A 12,564-nucleotide genomic window follows, 5' to 3' on the forward strand; every position below is an offset into this window, starting at 1 on the left:
GCGGTGGCTGATTGGTCACCGCAACTCCGAACTTTTTTGACATGGCTCTAATACATACATCATCTTATATACATCTAATAATAACATTTCAGTACTGATACATAATTTTCCCTTGTTAATTTTTACACAGACATTATCAACTTTAATTATGGGCTTCTCAAAAGCACTTAATATCTACAACTAAAGATGGTTAGCCATACTTCTGGGTGAGCATATGTACACTGTCTTTTTAGCTGTTCTTCTGGAGGCATAAGTATGTCCTTATCATTAGATCTAATCATTACCGTATGTTGGGTCGGAAGCAGGATGACACACCAATAGTGAATCAGCACTTTTTCTGACACAACACTACACTAACAGGAATTGTTAATAATATATATAAATATATATATAATTACTTTTTTCCTGTATTATTTATGAGAGAATTTTTAATCCTTGAAATAAATAAATCTATTGCATCTACATCAGATGTAAAATATCTTGTTGCCATAATGTGGCACCTACCTCAATATGGTTGAATGAGTACCCTTATTAAGCAGGACAGTGAGGCAGGCTGCCTCTCTGCTACCCTGTCGATGGTATTGCAAATGCTAGAAGTGTAAGAAACAAGGCAAGTGAAATGGTTGCATTAATCGAGTCTGTTCACCCAAGAATTGTTGGAATAAGTGAGACATGTTTGGATGAGGATTTGATCAACTCATCAGCAAATATAATTATAAATGGGGTGTCAAATCACCTTCTGAGAGTGACCATGAAGTGATTACCTGGCAGCAAAAGAGATGGAAGGGTATGATGTGCTTCGATAAGATAAAAAGTGTAAAAAGTGAATGGGGGAGTGCTATTGATGATAGAGAAAGAGTTATGTCCATGCAAAGTAGAGATGCAAAGGGAAATAGTGCCAGTGGTTTTGATGCAGTATGGTGTGAGATAGAGGTGAATAGGATGTAATACTTAGCTGGATGTTGTTTTCTTTCAAGACCTGGTAATTTGGATGGCGGTGACCATAAAATGTATAATCAAATCAGCCAAACAAATAAGAAAAGGGTGATCATTATGGATTATTTTAATTAAGGCAATATAGACTCAGATGATGAGATAGCAACTGAAAGTAAAGAAAACGAATTTCATGAGTTTTTGAAGAACAACTACCTCAGACAGTATGCTAGAGAGGACACATGGGGATTAAGGGTTTTGGATTTGATCAACTCATCAGCAAATGTAATTATAAATGAGGTGTCAAATCACCCTCCAGTTGGTGAGACCCACCATGAAGTGATTACCTGGGTAGTTGCCAGCAAGCAGTGTGAGGACCTCTGTGAGAAAAGGGTATAAGTGGAACTTCAGGGCTGGTATTTATGAGGAGCTCAGAAGATATTTTGCAGGTCTAGCATGGAATGAGGAGCTAGCTGAAAAAGAGGTCAATGTAGCTTGGGGAATATTAAAGAACTGTCTAATAGAAGCAATGTCTAAATGTGTTGTTGTAAGGATCAGAAGGTTAAATAAGGTAGGTGTGAAATGGATGACTGAAGAGATTAAGCATGCAATACACAGAAAAAAGGAATTATGGAGACAGCATAAGAGAAGTGGTAATAATCAATTCCAAGAGAATTACAAAGAACAGGTAAGGAGGGTGACCTTGATAAGGGTAGCAAAAGTGAGCTACCCTTATGAGCAGCAGTTAGCTAATGAATCCAAAAAGAATCCTAGGGCGTTCTTTTGATATATAGCCAGCAAAAAAAAAAAAAAATGATTATGGAAGGATTACATTGATTTGAGAAAATGGTATAAAAACAAAACAGTTCATAAAGGTCTTTCATTCTTGTGAATGCGACATCATTGAGAGTTTGAGAGCAATGAATGATGAGGCGAGACTGACTGTAAGTGAGGAAGATGTATATGGAGATTTGAGCAAACTTGATGTTTATCACCACATATTTTGAAGAAATGTGCCAGGGAGTTTGCATCTGCCTTGACATATTTTTTTAATATAATCCTTGCACTGGGTCAATACAAATTCGAATGTTTATTTAAGGAGAGTGCTGATGCCTCGCTTCACTGACTGAACTTGAATTGAAATGAATGCCTATTGCTATCAAAAATATGGGAAGGTCTGATTAGAATAAGGCATCATTAATTTATAAAACATAAAAGTCAGTGGCCAGATTGGTTTGAAAGTACCAGTTCTTGTCTGATCACTGAAGTTAAGCAAGCTTGAGCTCAATTAGTACTTGGGAGGGTGCCACATGGGAACCCTGGGTGCTGCTGGCATTAATTATTAAAGTCCACGCAGTTAGCCTAGTGGCTATGTGCTTCACAACCATATGCCTGGGAAAGGAGTGTCCTGGGTTTGATTCCCGTCGTCGACATGAGGAGCTTAACCTCCCAACCGGCCGGTGTGGATGAAATATTCAACACTCCCTAGCTTTTTTCATGGATCAAAACTTCGTCGGCATTCTACCTTTTATCATGCCATTACCTTCCTCCGCCTTTAATCTCGTTACAGCTATTCTATAGCCGTTAGTGGATTAACTGTTGCTGAGTGACCTTTGTGTCCCCTCCCCCTATGTCTATTGTGTTGCTTAGAATTTCATTTACTGCCCTAAGTTATTTGACCTTTCTTGCCTCTAAAATGATTTATTGTGTCTCTTCCCAAAAATTGAAATGAATTTCACATATGTGAAAAAAATCAATCCTGAAATGACCACTGATCAGCTTTTGCAATGAATCTATTTAGTGATAGTAAATTTGGTGTATTTTATTCTACAAATCAGTGCACCGGAAGAGATGCACTGATTGTTCTTTCACTTTACGTGTAATAATTGAATAATTTTTTTTCGAATTTTAGAATTTTCAAATGTTTGCTTTGAAAATATTATGTCAAATATTTATATTTTTAAATATTATTTATTGAAATAAATATGTCCTTTTGCTTTCGTTTCTAGCGAAATAGCATTATATGGATCATCACATTTCAGATTTAGAAACGATTTTTTGTTATTCATAAAGACAAAATAAAAAAAAAATGTTAAAATGCTAAATTGCATTACTCGGTTTCCGATCGTGTCTTTTTGGTATCAAAAATTTATATCCAATGATATTTTAGCAGTGATTCTTCGCCTTCGTCATTTATTTATTTATTTGTATTATGCATATTACGATAATATCTAGTGCATAACCTCGTAGATATGTTGAAAATATAATGTGGAAAATATCATATACGGAATGATTCAACATTTTTGCTCATTTTGAAGATTTTCTAATGCTCCCCCCCCCCCCTCCTTATTCTCTCCTGGAACTGAATTGCATAACTGCTCTAAATTTCTATACCGGTTTGAAAGCTTTTCTAGACAGCATTCAAAATCAATTACTTCATTTTACCATTTTGACAAAAGATATATGACAATCAGATTGTATCTTGAAGCTTCTAATTCTGTTCTATTTATTTGCAATCTAAAACAAGCTGTTCTACTGTCTGCTGAAATTATGTGAAATTTTAGAAATAATATGCTATACTTTCACCATGCAAAATTGTTTATATGCATACCACACAAAAGAAAGTTCAGTAGTATTATTTGTGTTTGTTTTTCTTTAAAAAAAATCTAAATATTACTTCTTCTGCTGCTGAAAGCTATTTCTGAAATAATCTACGTCTTCTAAATACTTGGTAATATCCTCTTAGCTGGAGGAAAAGTTGAAGGCTTATTACTTTCAGTGCTATTGAGAAGAAAGGGGAGAACACTAAAGTGCCTCAGGCTGTAGTGCAGAATATGTCAAGAATGTCTTGTTTCCTTTTCGATTGTTGATTACCTATATCCTAACAGAAATACTGATATTTCGTTTACATGCTTATACATTATTTATGCCAAAATAATTGCTTAATTTATAATGATCAGTTTCACTCTTATTATCAAAAATTAGAAATTAAATCATACAATTATCTTGAAAAAGAGGATTTGAATTATTTTCAAAGAAAAGGTGCATATGCGTTTCATAATCTTCTTTTTTTTGGGGGGGGGGGTATAGACCTAATCAATCTGCGGATATTTCAGATAATTTATTTCATAAATCGTTCACAAGACAGCTGTTACAAACGTAAATCACTTGGGGAACATACCCATTCATTTTAGTGTAAAATAGTATCAAAGGTTCCAGGAGGAAATATTTAGTTGGGTGTTGCTATAGACCTGGTAATATGGAAGGTAATGAGAAGGAAATGTATAGGCAAATTGGCCTAGCTAGCAAGAAACGAGTTATCATTATTGGCGACTTTAATTATGGTGATATAGATTGGAAGCAAGAGACTGCATCTGGGGGTAAAGAAAATGAATTTTTGGAGTTTTTGAAAGATAATTACCTTAGGCAGTACGTAACGGAGGGTACACGAGGATCAAGAGTATTAGATTTGATCATCTCATCAGATAATGTTATTATAAATGAGGTGTCAAATCTTCCACCAGTTGGTGAGAGTGACCATGAGGTGATCACGTGCAGGGTGACCAGTCATTCGAGGACGTCTGTTAGAAAGGGATATATGTGGAATTATAAGACTGGTAATTACGAAAAGCTCAGGAAACAGCTTGCGATAATAAATTGGAAAGGATATCAATGCTGCTTGGGCCATACTCAAGAACTATTTGGTGGAGGCAATATCAGAGTGTATTCCGAGGGTCAAGAGGGTAAACAGAGTGGGTGTAAAATGGATGAATCAAGAGATAAGGTGTGCAATATGGAAGAAGAAGGTATTATGGAAGAACAAAGAGCAGGCGAGGAAGGTGACTAGCTTGATAAGGGTAGCAAAAATGCAGTATGAGCAGCAGTTAGCTAAAGCGGCCAAAAAAAATCCTAAGGAGTTTTTTCGATATGTCGCCAGTAGAAGAAAGAATGATTATGGTAGAATGGGATTGATTGGTGAAAACGGAGGAATGATAACCGCTGCGGAGGATATAGTTGAGATATTTAATGAGCAATTTCTAAAGGTATTTCACTCTTGCGAATGTGACATCATGCAGAACTTGAAAGTAGTGGGAGAAGAGGAGGAGGAGGAACTGTTAGTAAGTGAACAGGAGGTATATGAGGAATTGAATAGACTTGATGTAAATAAGGCTGTGGGACTTGATGCTATTTCACCATGTGTCTTGAGGGAATGTGCCAGAGAGTTAACAACAGCTTTTGTATATCTTTTCAACATGAGTCTCTCACTGGGTCAAGTTCCAAAAGAGTGGAAAGAAGGTAAAATTGTTCCAATTCATAAGGGAGGTGATAAGAGTAAGGCTTTGAATTATAGACCAGTCTGTGTGTCTGGAGTTGTGGTCAAGGTATTAGAGAAGTTAGTTAGGAATAAAGTTCAGAATTGGGTTGACAACAGAAAAATACTCTTTGGTGGCCAGCATGGATTTACTAAAGGAAAATCATGCTTTAGCAACCTGCTTACTTTTTATAATAAAGTGACAAATGTGTTGGATAAGGGTATTGCATATACAGTGGTATATTTAGATTTTGCAAAGGCGTTTGATAAATTGCCACATGACAAGCTGGTAATTAAATTGGAACGAATGGGGCTGAACAGTAGATTGGTTCACTGGATTGGAGATTGGTTGTCTGATAGGTATCAGCGAGTTGTCTATGGAGGAGCGATATCCCAAAAGAGGAAAGTTACTAGTGGTGTACCTGAAGGGTCTGTTTTGGGTCCATTGCTGTTTAATTTGTATGTAAATGATATCTGGAAAGGTCTGAATGGTGATGTGCAGTTGTTTGCAGATGATGTAAAGTTGGGCAGAGCTATTAGGAGTAGTGTGGATGCTGTAGCTTTGCAAGAGGACTTGAATACACTGTCTGAATGGGTAAATAAGTGGGGATGTCAATTCAATGTCTCAAAGTGTAAGGTTTTGAAATTTGGGAAGCAGAGATGGGATGTAAAGTACACAATCGGTGCGAATATCTTGGAAGAGGTAGAGGAAATGAGAGATCTGGGAGTGATTGTAGACAAGGACCTAAAATTTCGGGGACATGTTACTAAAATAGTGAAGACAACACAGCGGATAATGGGAATGATGCGGAGAACATTGACTTGTATAAGTAAGGATGTTATGGTTCCTTTGTATAAGGCTTTGATCAGGCCACATATGGATTACTGTGCACAGATCTGGTCACCTGGTTTTCAAAAAGATGAAATTGCGTTGGAAAAAGTTCAGAGGCGATTGACTAAGGTGGTTTCTGGTCTCTGGAATGTAGAGTATGAAGACAGATTGACAAAATGCAATTTGCAGAAATTGGTGGATAGAAGGAGGGGGGATATGATTGAGACATATAAGCTGTTGAGTGGTTATTACCATATTAATGTCGGGGAGGTTTTGCACAGAATGGGTGAGGATAGCAGGAGAACAAGAGGTCATTCCTGGAAGCTGTATAAGGAGGGTGTGAGCAAGGGAGTGAGGAGCAGGTTTTTTGCATGGAGAGTGGTGAGTGATTGGAATGCTTTGCCTGAGAGTGTGGTGTGTGCAGAGACAGTGAATATATTTAAGGCACAGTATGATAAACTGTGTGTATAACAGTGGACCTCCCACGATGAGTCTTTGACTCCATGGAGGTTTTTATAATAATAATAATAATAATAATAATAATCTAATCTAGAAGAAAATGTTATGTCTGCTGAGATTAGAATCTTACGTGAATAATTTTTCTGACATGATTTCTCTATTCGTTATAATGTAACCAATTTCCAGATTTTTTTTCCCTCCTGCAGACTTCATGTTATATGCATGATTTCTTCTTTGTACTACAAGAAAAAAAAATCAGATAACAGGAGAAAAATATGTAGTATTTTCTTTTCCACTGGCTGAATTTACAATGTTCTTTCTTTGTGTTTTGAAGAGAAAGTGCAAATGACTTTTTTCTTACTATTTTTGCCATTATAACATCTCATAATTGTAAGAGTGACATTTTACCGTTTTTCTCCCACACGAGAAACAGAAATAAGGTAGTAATAATATTGTTGATTCTGCCCAACTTCATTGTAGCAGATATTTTTATTACAAAACTTTGTAATATATATATATATATATATATATATCTCCGAAACAAGAAATTTGGAACCCATATCACATCAGTGTTGAGTGTTGACAAGGTGAAAATGTTCCCGTTATTATTTATATATTTCATTTATTAACTAGGGGGGCTATGCCCAACCCCCCGTGTTCCGGTATGGTAGACCAGTTCTCCTTCAATTGTGATAACTCGAAAGGGAGTTCCGCCCCTGAATTCTGATGACTCGAATTTTGAAGACTCGACACTCAGGGTAGCTCCTGAGTTTCAAAACGTTTCGATAAACATGACATAAAAAGGCTTATCATTATATATATATATATATATATATAAAATCTACCCTAATACTCTTTCCAGTTTCTCTGTGTCATAAAAAGAACTTAAAAATTAGCCTTCAAGATGAAAAAGAAACAGTGCATTCGGGTATCCCTCTATCAATATTTGTAGTCCTGAAAAGGACTGTTTTGATGGCTTTGAAAAGAAACATTTTTTTATTTCATACTGTTCAGAATTTAAAATTCTTGAACAGCATGGAACACCTTGAAGCAAGGGTAAACACAAAGCAGTTTTACACTCAGGGCACCAGATTTTTGTTTCCTTTCTGATATTTTTTTTATTACATACATAATATTTGCGTGCAGGTTTTTTTTTTATTAGCCATTGGTGGTAGATTTTCGGGATAATGGTTGGAGTTAGCAGCATTCAACCTCAGATGTCTGGCAGGATTTCCTGTTTTTCTGCTTGCTGAAGAAGGTGCATGTGCATGCAGCAATGCTTTTGCAATTTCTATTCTGTATTCTAGATATGTTATGGTAGACAAACATTTTTTCTTGTACAGGAGGAAACTGTTCCAAATAACAAAATCCAAACACTTCAAAATTCAAATAACATGTCCAAACACTTTTTTGTAATATTTTTTATGCTGTTTCCTCATTACAGAGTAGAATGATAGCTGCTGATCGCACTTGTCGACTCAACCCATAGTGTCGTTGTATGCACACATAGCAATGGGTTTTTCCTTTCTTCAAATCATGCTTCTCCACGGATTCCGTTGATGGATTGTGCAGGGAAGATAGCAGAAAAACATCTTTTTTGTCTTTCCAACGTAGTGCAAAGACTTTCCCTCGCTGATAAGTTCGGATTTCCCTCTTCGATAGCTTTCCTGAAGCCAGATCTGGAGGCATATCTCGCCTTTTTGCATTTACAGTACCATAACTATCTGTAAGATGCTGTAAAAGCAAATCAGCGAGATCAGGACACATATATAGTAATTATCCATTATAATGCAGTAACCCTTAACTGCATTACTGCATGCATCGACAAGGGGAGATCCGAATATTTATCGTGCTCGATTACAGTTTGTTTTCTCGTATAAGGTTTGAAATCCCAAAGATATCCACTTTCCAATTCGCAAAGCATAAAAAATTTTACTCCATACTTCGCTTTCTTTTTGGGAATATACTGCTTACATTTCAGTCCACCTTTGAATGGCATAAGGCTTTCATCGATACTGAAGTCTCTCTCAGGAATGTAGAGTGATCTACATTTTTGACGGATTTTCATCAGAAAATCATAAATTTTCTTGAGGACTGGGCAAGGATGTGTTGCCTGATCGTATTCCTCATTATTCTGAAAATACAAATACTTCATGATGAGACTGAATTGTTTTTCAGTCATAACATCACGAAACATTGGCGTGTTCAAAATCCAGTCTGTAGACCAATACATTTCGAGAGCGGGCTTTCGAAACATATTTTGAAACTTCGGGTTTTTCACTTTCTTTATTTTGATATTGCATTTGAAGGATGACAGTGATTTTAAATATTAATTTCACCTATATCCGATTATCACATAATTTCCTGATTTATAATAATCAGGAAATATGTATGTTGTCTGATTTATAATTTGCTAATTTATAATAATCACCACATAGTTTCAGTATCGAAAAATTAAAGTTATGTGGAACAATTACTAGAGAAAAATAACGAATTAAATAAAAACTGTACCTGTGTTTCATAACAGTTTTCGGGTGTGTGATAGTAATGCAACAGGGGGGGGGGGGATTTAAACTATCAGAGGCGAAATAAAGTTCAGTTCTATTGTAAAAATATGGAAATGAAATTTCACATTTGATATACATATTTTGAATGATAAAAATAAGCAAATGTATCGCTTACTTTAAAAATTGGAGAATAAAATATCTGAATTATGCAGAAAATATAAATTTAAATCATAACTGTCAATTTCATTTTGTAATGACCAATTATACAAGGAAACCAAGAAAGTGAAAGTACAGATTACTATACAACATGAAGAAAAAATTTAGTCATATGATTAAAGAATTTCATGTTATTCTCTATAAAGCAAAGCTGCTCAAGCGTGTCCTAAAGGAAATCTGTTAAGTATTATTCGATTTCGATGGTTTTGTACAAAAATAAAATTAATATAATCTGGAACGTCGGCAGCCGGTTTTCTTTTCTTTTTTTAAAAAAATATTTCAAATAATTATTGTGAATTAATTTCTTCGAGAACAAAGAAAAATCTTTTGTCTAGTAGGCGATTAGAAAAAAATTAGCGCAAAAAAATAAAAAATTAAATTGGTTCTCCAAGGTAAGGCAATATTTAAGTGAAGAAATTATGCAAGACCTTTATTTTGTCCAGAAATTAAAAGTGTATTGTACAATAAAAAGAGAAAACAGAAATATAAATAATTTCTCTATTTTTAGTCTATCATATATAACTAAAATCCAGTTCACCAGCATGGAACAAGAAAGTCCGTTTCTTGTTATAGGCAACTGAGAGGCAGCTATGAACAGGAGATAATCGGATTAACCATTCTCACAGCGTGAGGGTTTTATCACACCTTCTAATGGACATGACAGTCAAATTGCACTTCTTATCCAGGTTGTTTAAACAGGTGGGCTGAATCTTATCCAGATTTAGTTGGACGTCTATAGACGTCCTAGCCGGTAGGGAGGTTAAAGATCGTTTTCAGATATAGCCAAGTTAGCCGGTCTTGGGCATGGATAGTAGGGTTTTTCTCCCCAGTTTATCTGGGTTGTTCCTCCTGCAAGCAGGCAAACTGGCCCCATGAACACATGTAGTTACAGCCATAGAATATACTGGAGGCATAGGGCTAGTCACCTTATCCTCGGGACCGGTATGACTTAGAAGGGCTTAAAATAGCACTGTAACAGGCCAGTAGGCCTAACAACACGTAGAAGGGAGAAGAAGAAGAATTTAAAGAATTTTTTTTTTTTAATAATACTGTATGATTAACCTTTTCCTCAGTTAGAACATAATACTACTGGAAATATAACATCATTGCAGCTCACTCTATTTCAAATAAATCCATTGTTTGCATTCTACCTTGTATCAACTGTTTTTTTGCCACTGAAGATGGTCTGTAATTTTCAAACTTAAATATATGGCCTTATAATAAATTATTACCTTTACCTTGTGCTATTATTATTATTATTCAGGCCTCCATGGGGTCAAAAGACTCATCGTGGCAGGTCCTTCCTAAGAAACACAAAATCTATCATGACTCATCGAGGGGAGGTCCCCCCCTCCTCCCCCCGAGAAACACAAAGTCTATCATACCACTCCTAAAACTCCTTGTCTGTTCTCGCTCCCACCACTCCATCAAGCAATGCATTCCACGGCTCAACCACCCTCCACACAAAGAAACCACTCCTTACCCTCTTGCTCACAGTTTCCTTTCGTAACTTCCAGGGATGGCCTCTTGTCATCACTCCTTCCCGCTGTTCAACCAAGCGAAAGAACTCCCCAGTGTCAACCCTGTAACCCATTCTCTCAACAGTTTAAAAGTCTCAATCATATCACCTCTCCTTCTTCTATCCACCAAACTCTGCAGTCCACATTCTCTCAGCCGATCCTCATAACTATCCTTGTACAGTCCTGAAACCATCTTTGTCATCCGTCTTTGTATCCTTTCCACAGTTAATTTATCCCCCCTTCAAATCCTGGGGACCAAATCTGAGAACAATAGTCCAAGTGTGGTCTGATCAGAGACTTATACAACGGAATGATAACTGTTTTATCTCTGCAGGTCAGTGTCCTTCTCATTATTGCAGCAATCCTCTGTGTTACCTTCACCACCTTTGTAATATGTCCCTTGAATTTAAGGTTTCTATCAATCATCAACTCCAGATCTTTTGTCTCCCCTACTTCCTCCAGTATAGCTCCTCCATAGAGTATGCAGCGTCCCATCAATGTGTCCCAAACCTCAAGACCTTACATTTTGCTGCATTAAACTGACCCCCATTCATTTGCCCATCTATCTAGCTTATTCAAATCCTCTTGCAGGGTTACCACATCTGCATTATTACTAATAACCCTTCCCAGCTTCACATCATCCGCAAACAACTGAATATCCTCTTGCAATCCACTGACAATGCCATTGATATAAAGGTTAAACAATATAGGTCCCAGTATTGAGCCCTGTGGAACCCCACTTGTAACCTTCTTCCTCTTTGATATTGCTCCACCATACACAACTCTCTGTTACCTATCGGACAGCCATTCCTCAATTCAGTTGACCATTCTGACATCCAGACCCATGTGCTGCAACTTAAACATCAGCTTATTATGTGGCACCCTGTCAAATGCTTTCGTTAAGCCTAAGAAAATGGCAGTATATGCCTTTCCCTTATCTAATGCTCATGTAACTTTATTATAAAAGGCTAGCATATTGCTAAAACAAGAGCACACCTTCACAAATCCATGTTGATTCTCATGGATAATACCACCCTCATCTGACCAATGCTGTATATGGTCCCTCACTACTTTCTCCAAGATCTTAACAACTACTTATGTGTAAATAATTCACAAAACTATGGCACAAGTTTCTCTAAAAGAAAGAAATAACACTTTGGAAATTTTTCATATTGTAGAATATAAGGAAGGAACAGGGACAAGGGGAGCCATCCCTAGTAGTTGCAAAAGGAAGTAGTGAGTAAAAGAATAAGAAGTAAGTTTCTTGCATGATGAATGGTAGAAGCATGGAGAGTAGTGGTATTAACACTAGTTAATACTAAATGGTGGATAAGCTTAAGGAGTGGTATGATAGATCTGTTGAGGCCTCATGATGAATCTTGTGGCTACATGGAGGTCAAGAAAATCATAGGATAAGGGATGATGTGTTTTCAGATATGTATGGTTTTGTGAGGTATTTACTGGATTGATACTTTGGTGATTTTTCATATAGCAGAAGAAATGTAAGGGACAACAGACCATATGGAAGAGTTGCGAAATGCTATGATGTATAAGAGAATAAGAAGTAACTGTTTAACATGGGGGAGTGGGTGTAAGTTAGAATGCATTGCCTGAGTGGTAAGAGTGTTCAATGTAAATGGGCTTAAGGAGGTGATAGATTTTTTTGTGGTCTGAAGTGACCACATGGAAGTCTTGAATAATAATAATAATATGTAGTTTCTGATCTTATTAAATATATAAATGTTGGAAAAATTTTGCATGCAGATTTTCTTTCTGGAAAGAAAT

The 12,564-nt window shown here is 36.4% G+C and overlaps 1 pseudogene; it reads left to right on the forward strand.

The window, feature by feature from the left end:
• The first annotated feature begins 2,150 nt into the window (after positions 1 to 2,150).
• Positions 2,151 to 2,268, forward strand: LOC150108076 (5S ribosomal RNA; annotated as a pseudogene).
• The last annotated feature ends 10,296 nt before the right edge of the window (positions 2,269 to 12,564 follow it).

This window comes from Typopeltis vanoorti, chromosome 3 (genome assembly GCF_054136105.1).
Source record: "Typopeltis vanoorti isolate ZY-2024b chromosome 3, IOZ_Tvanoo_1.0, whole genome shotgun sequence".
NCBI classification, from domain to species: Eukaryota; Metazoa; Arthropoda; class Arachnida; order Uropygi; family Thelyphonidae; genus Typopeltis; species Typopeltis vanoorti.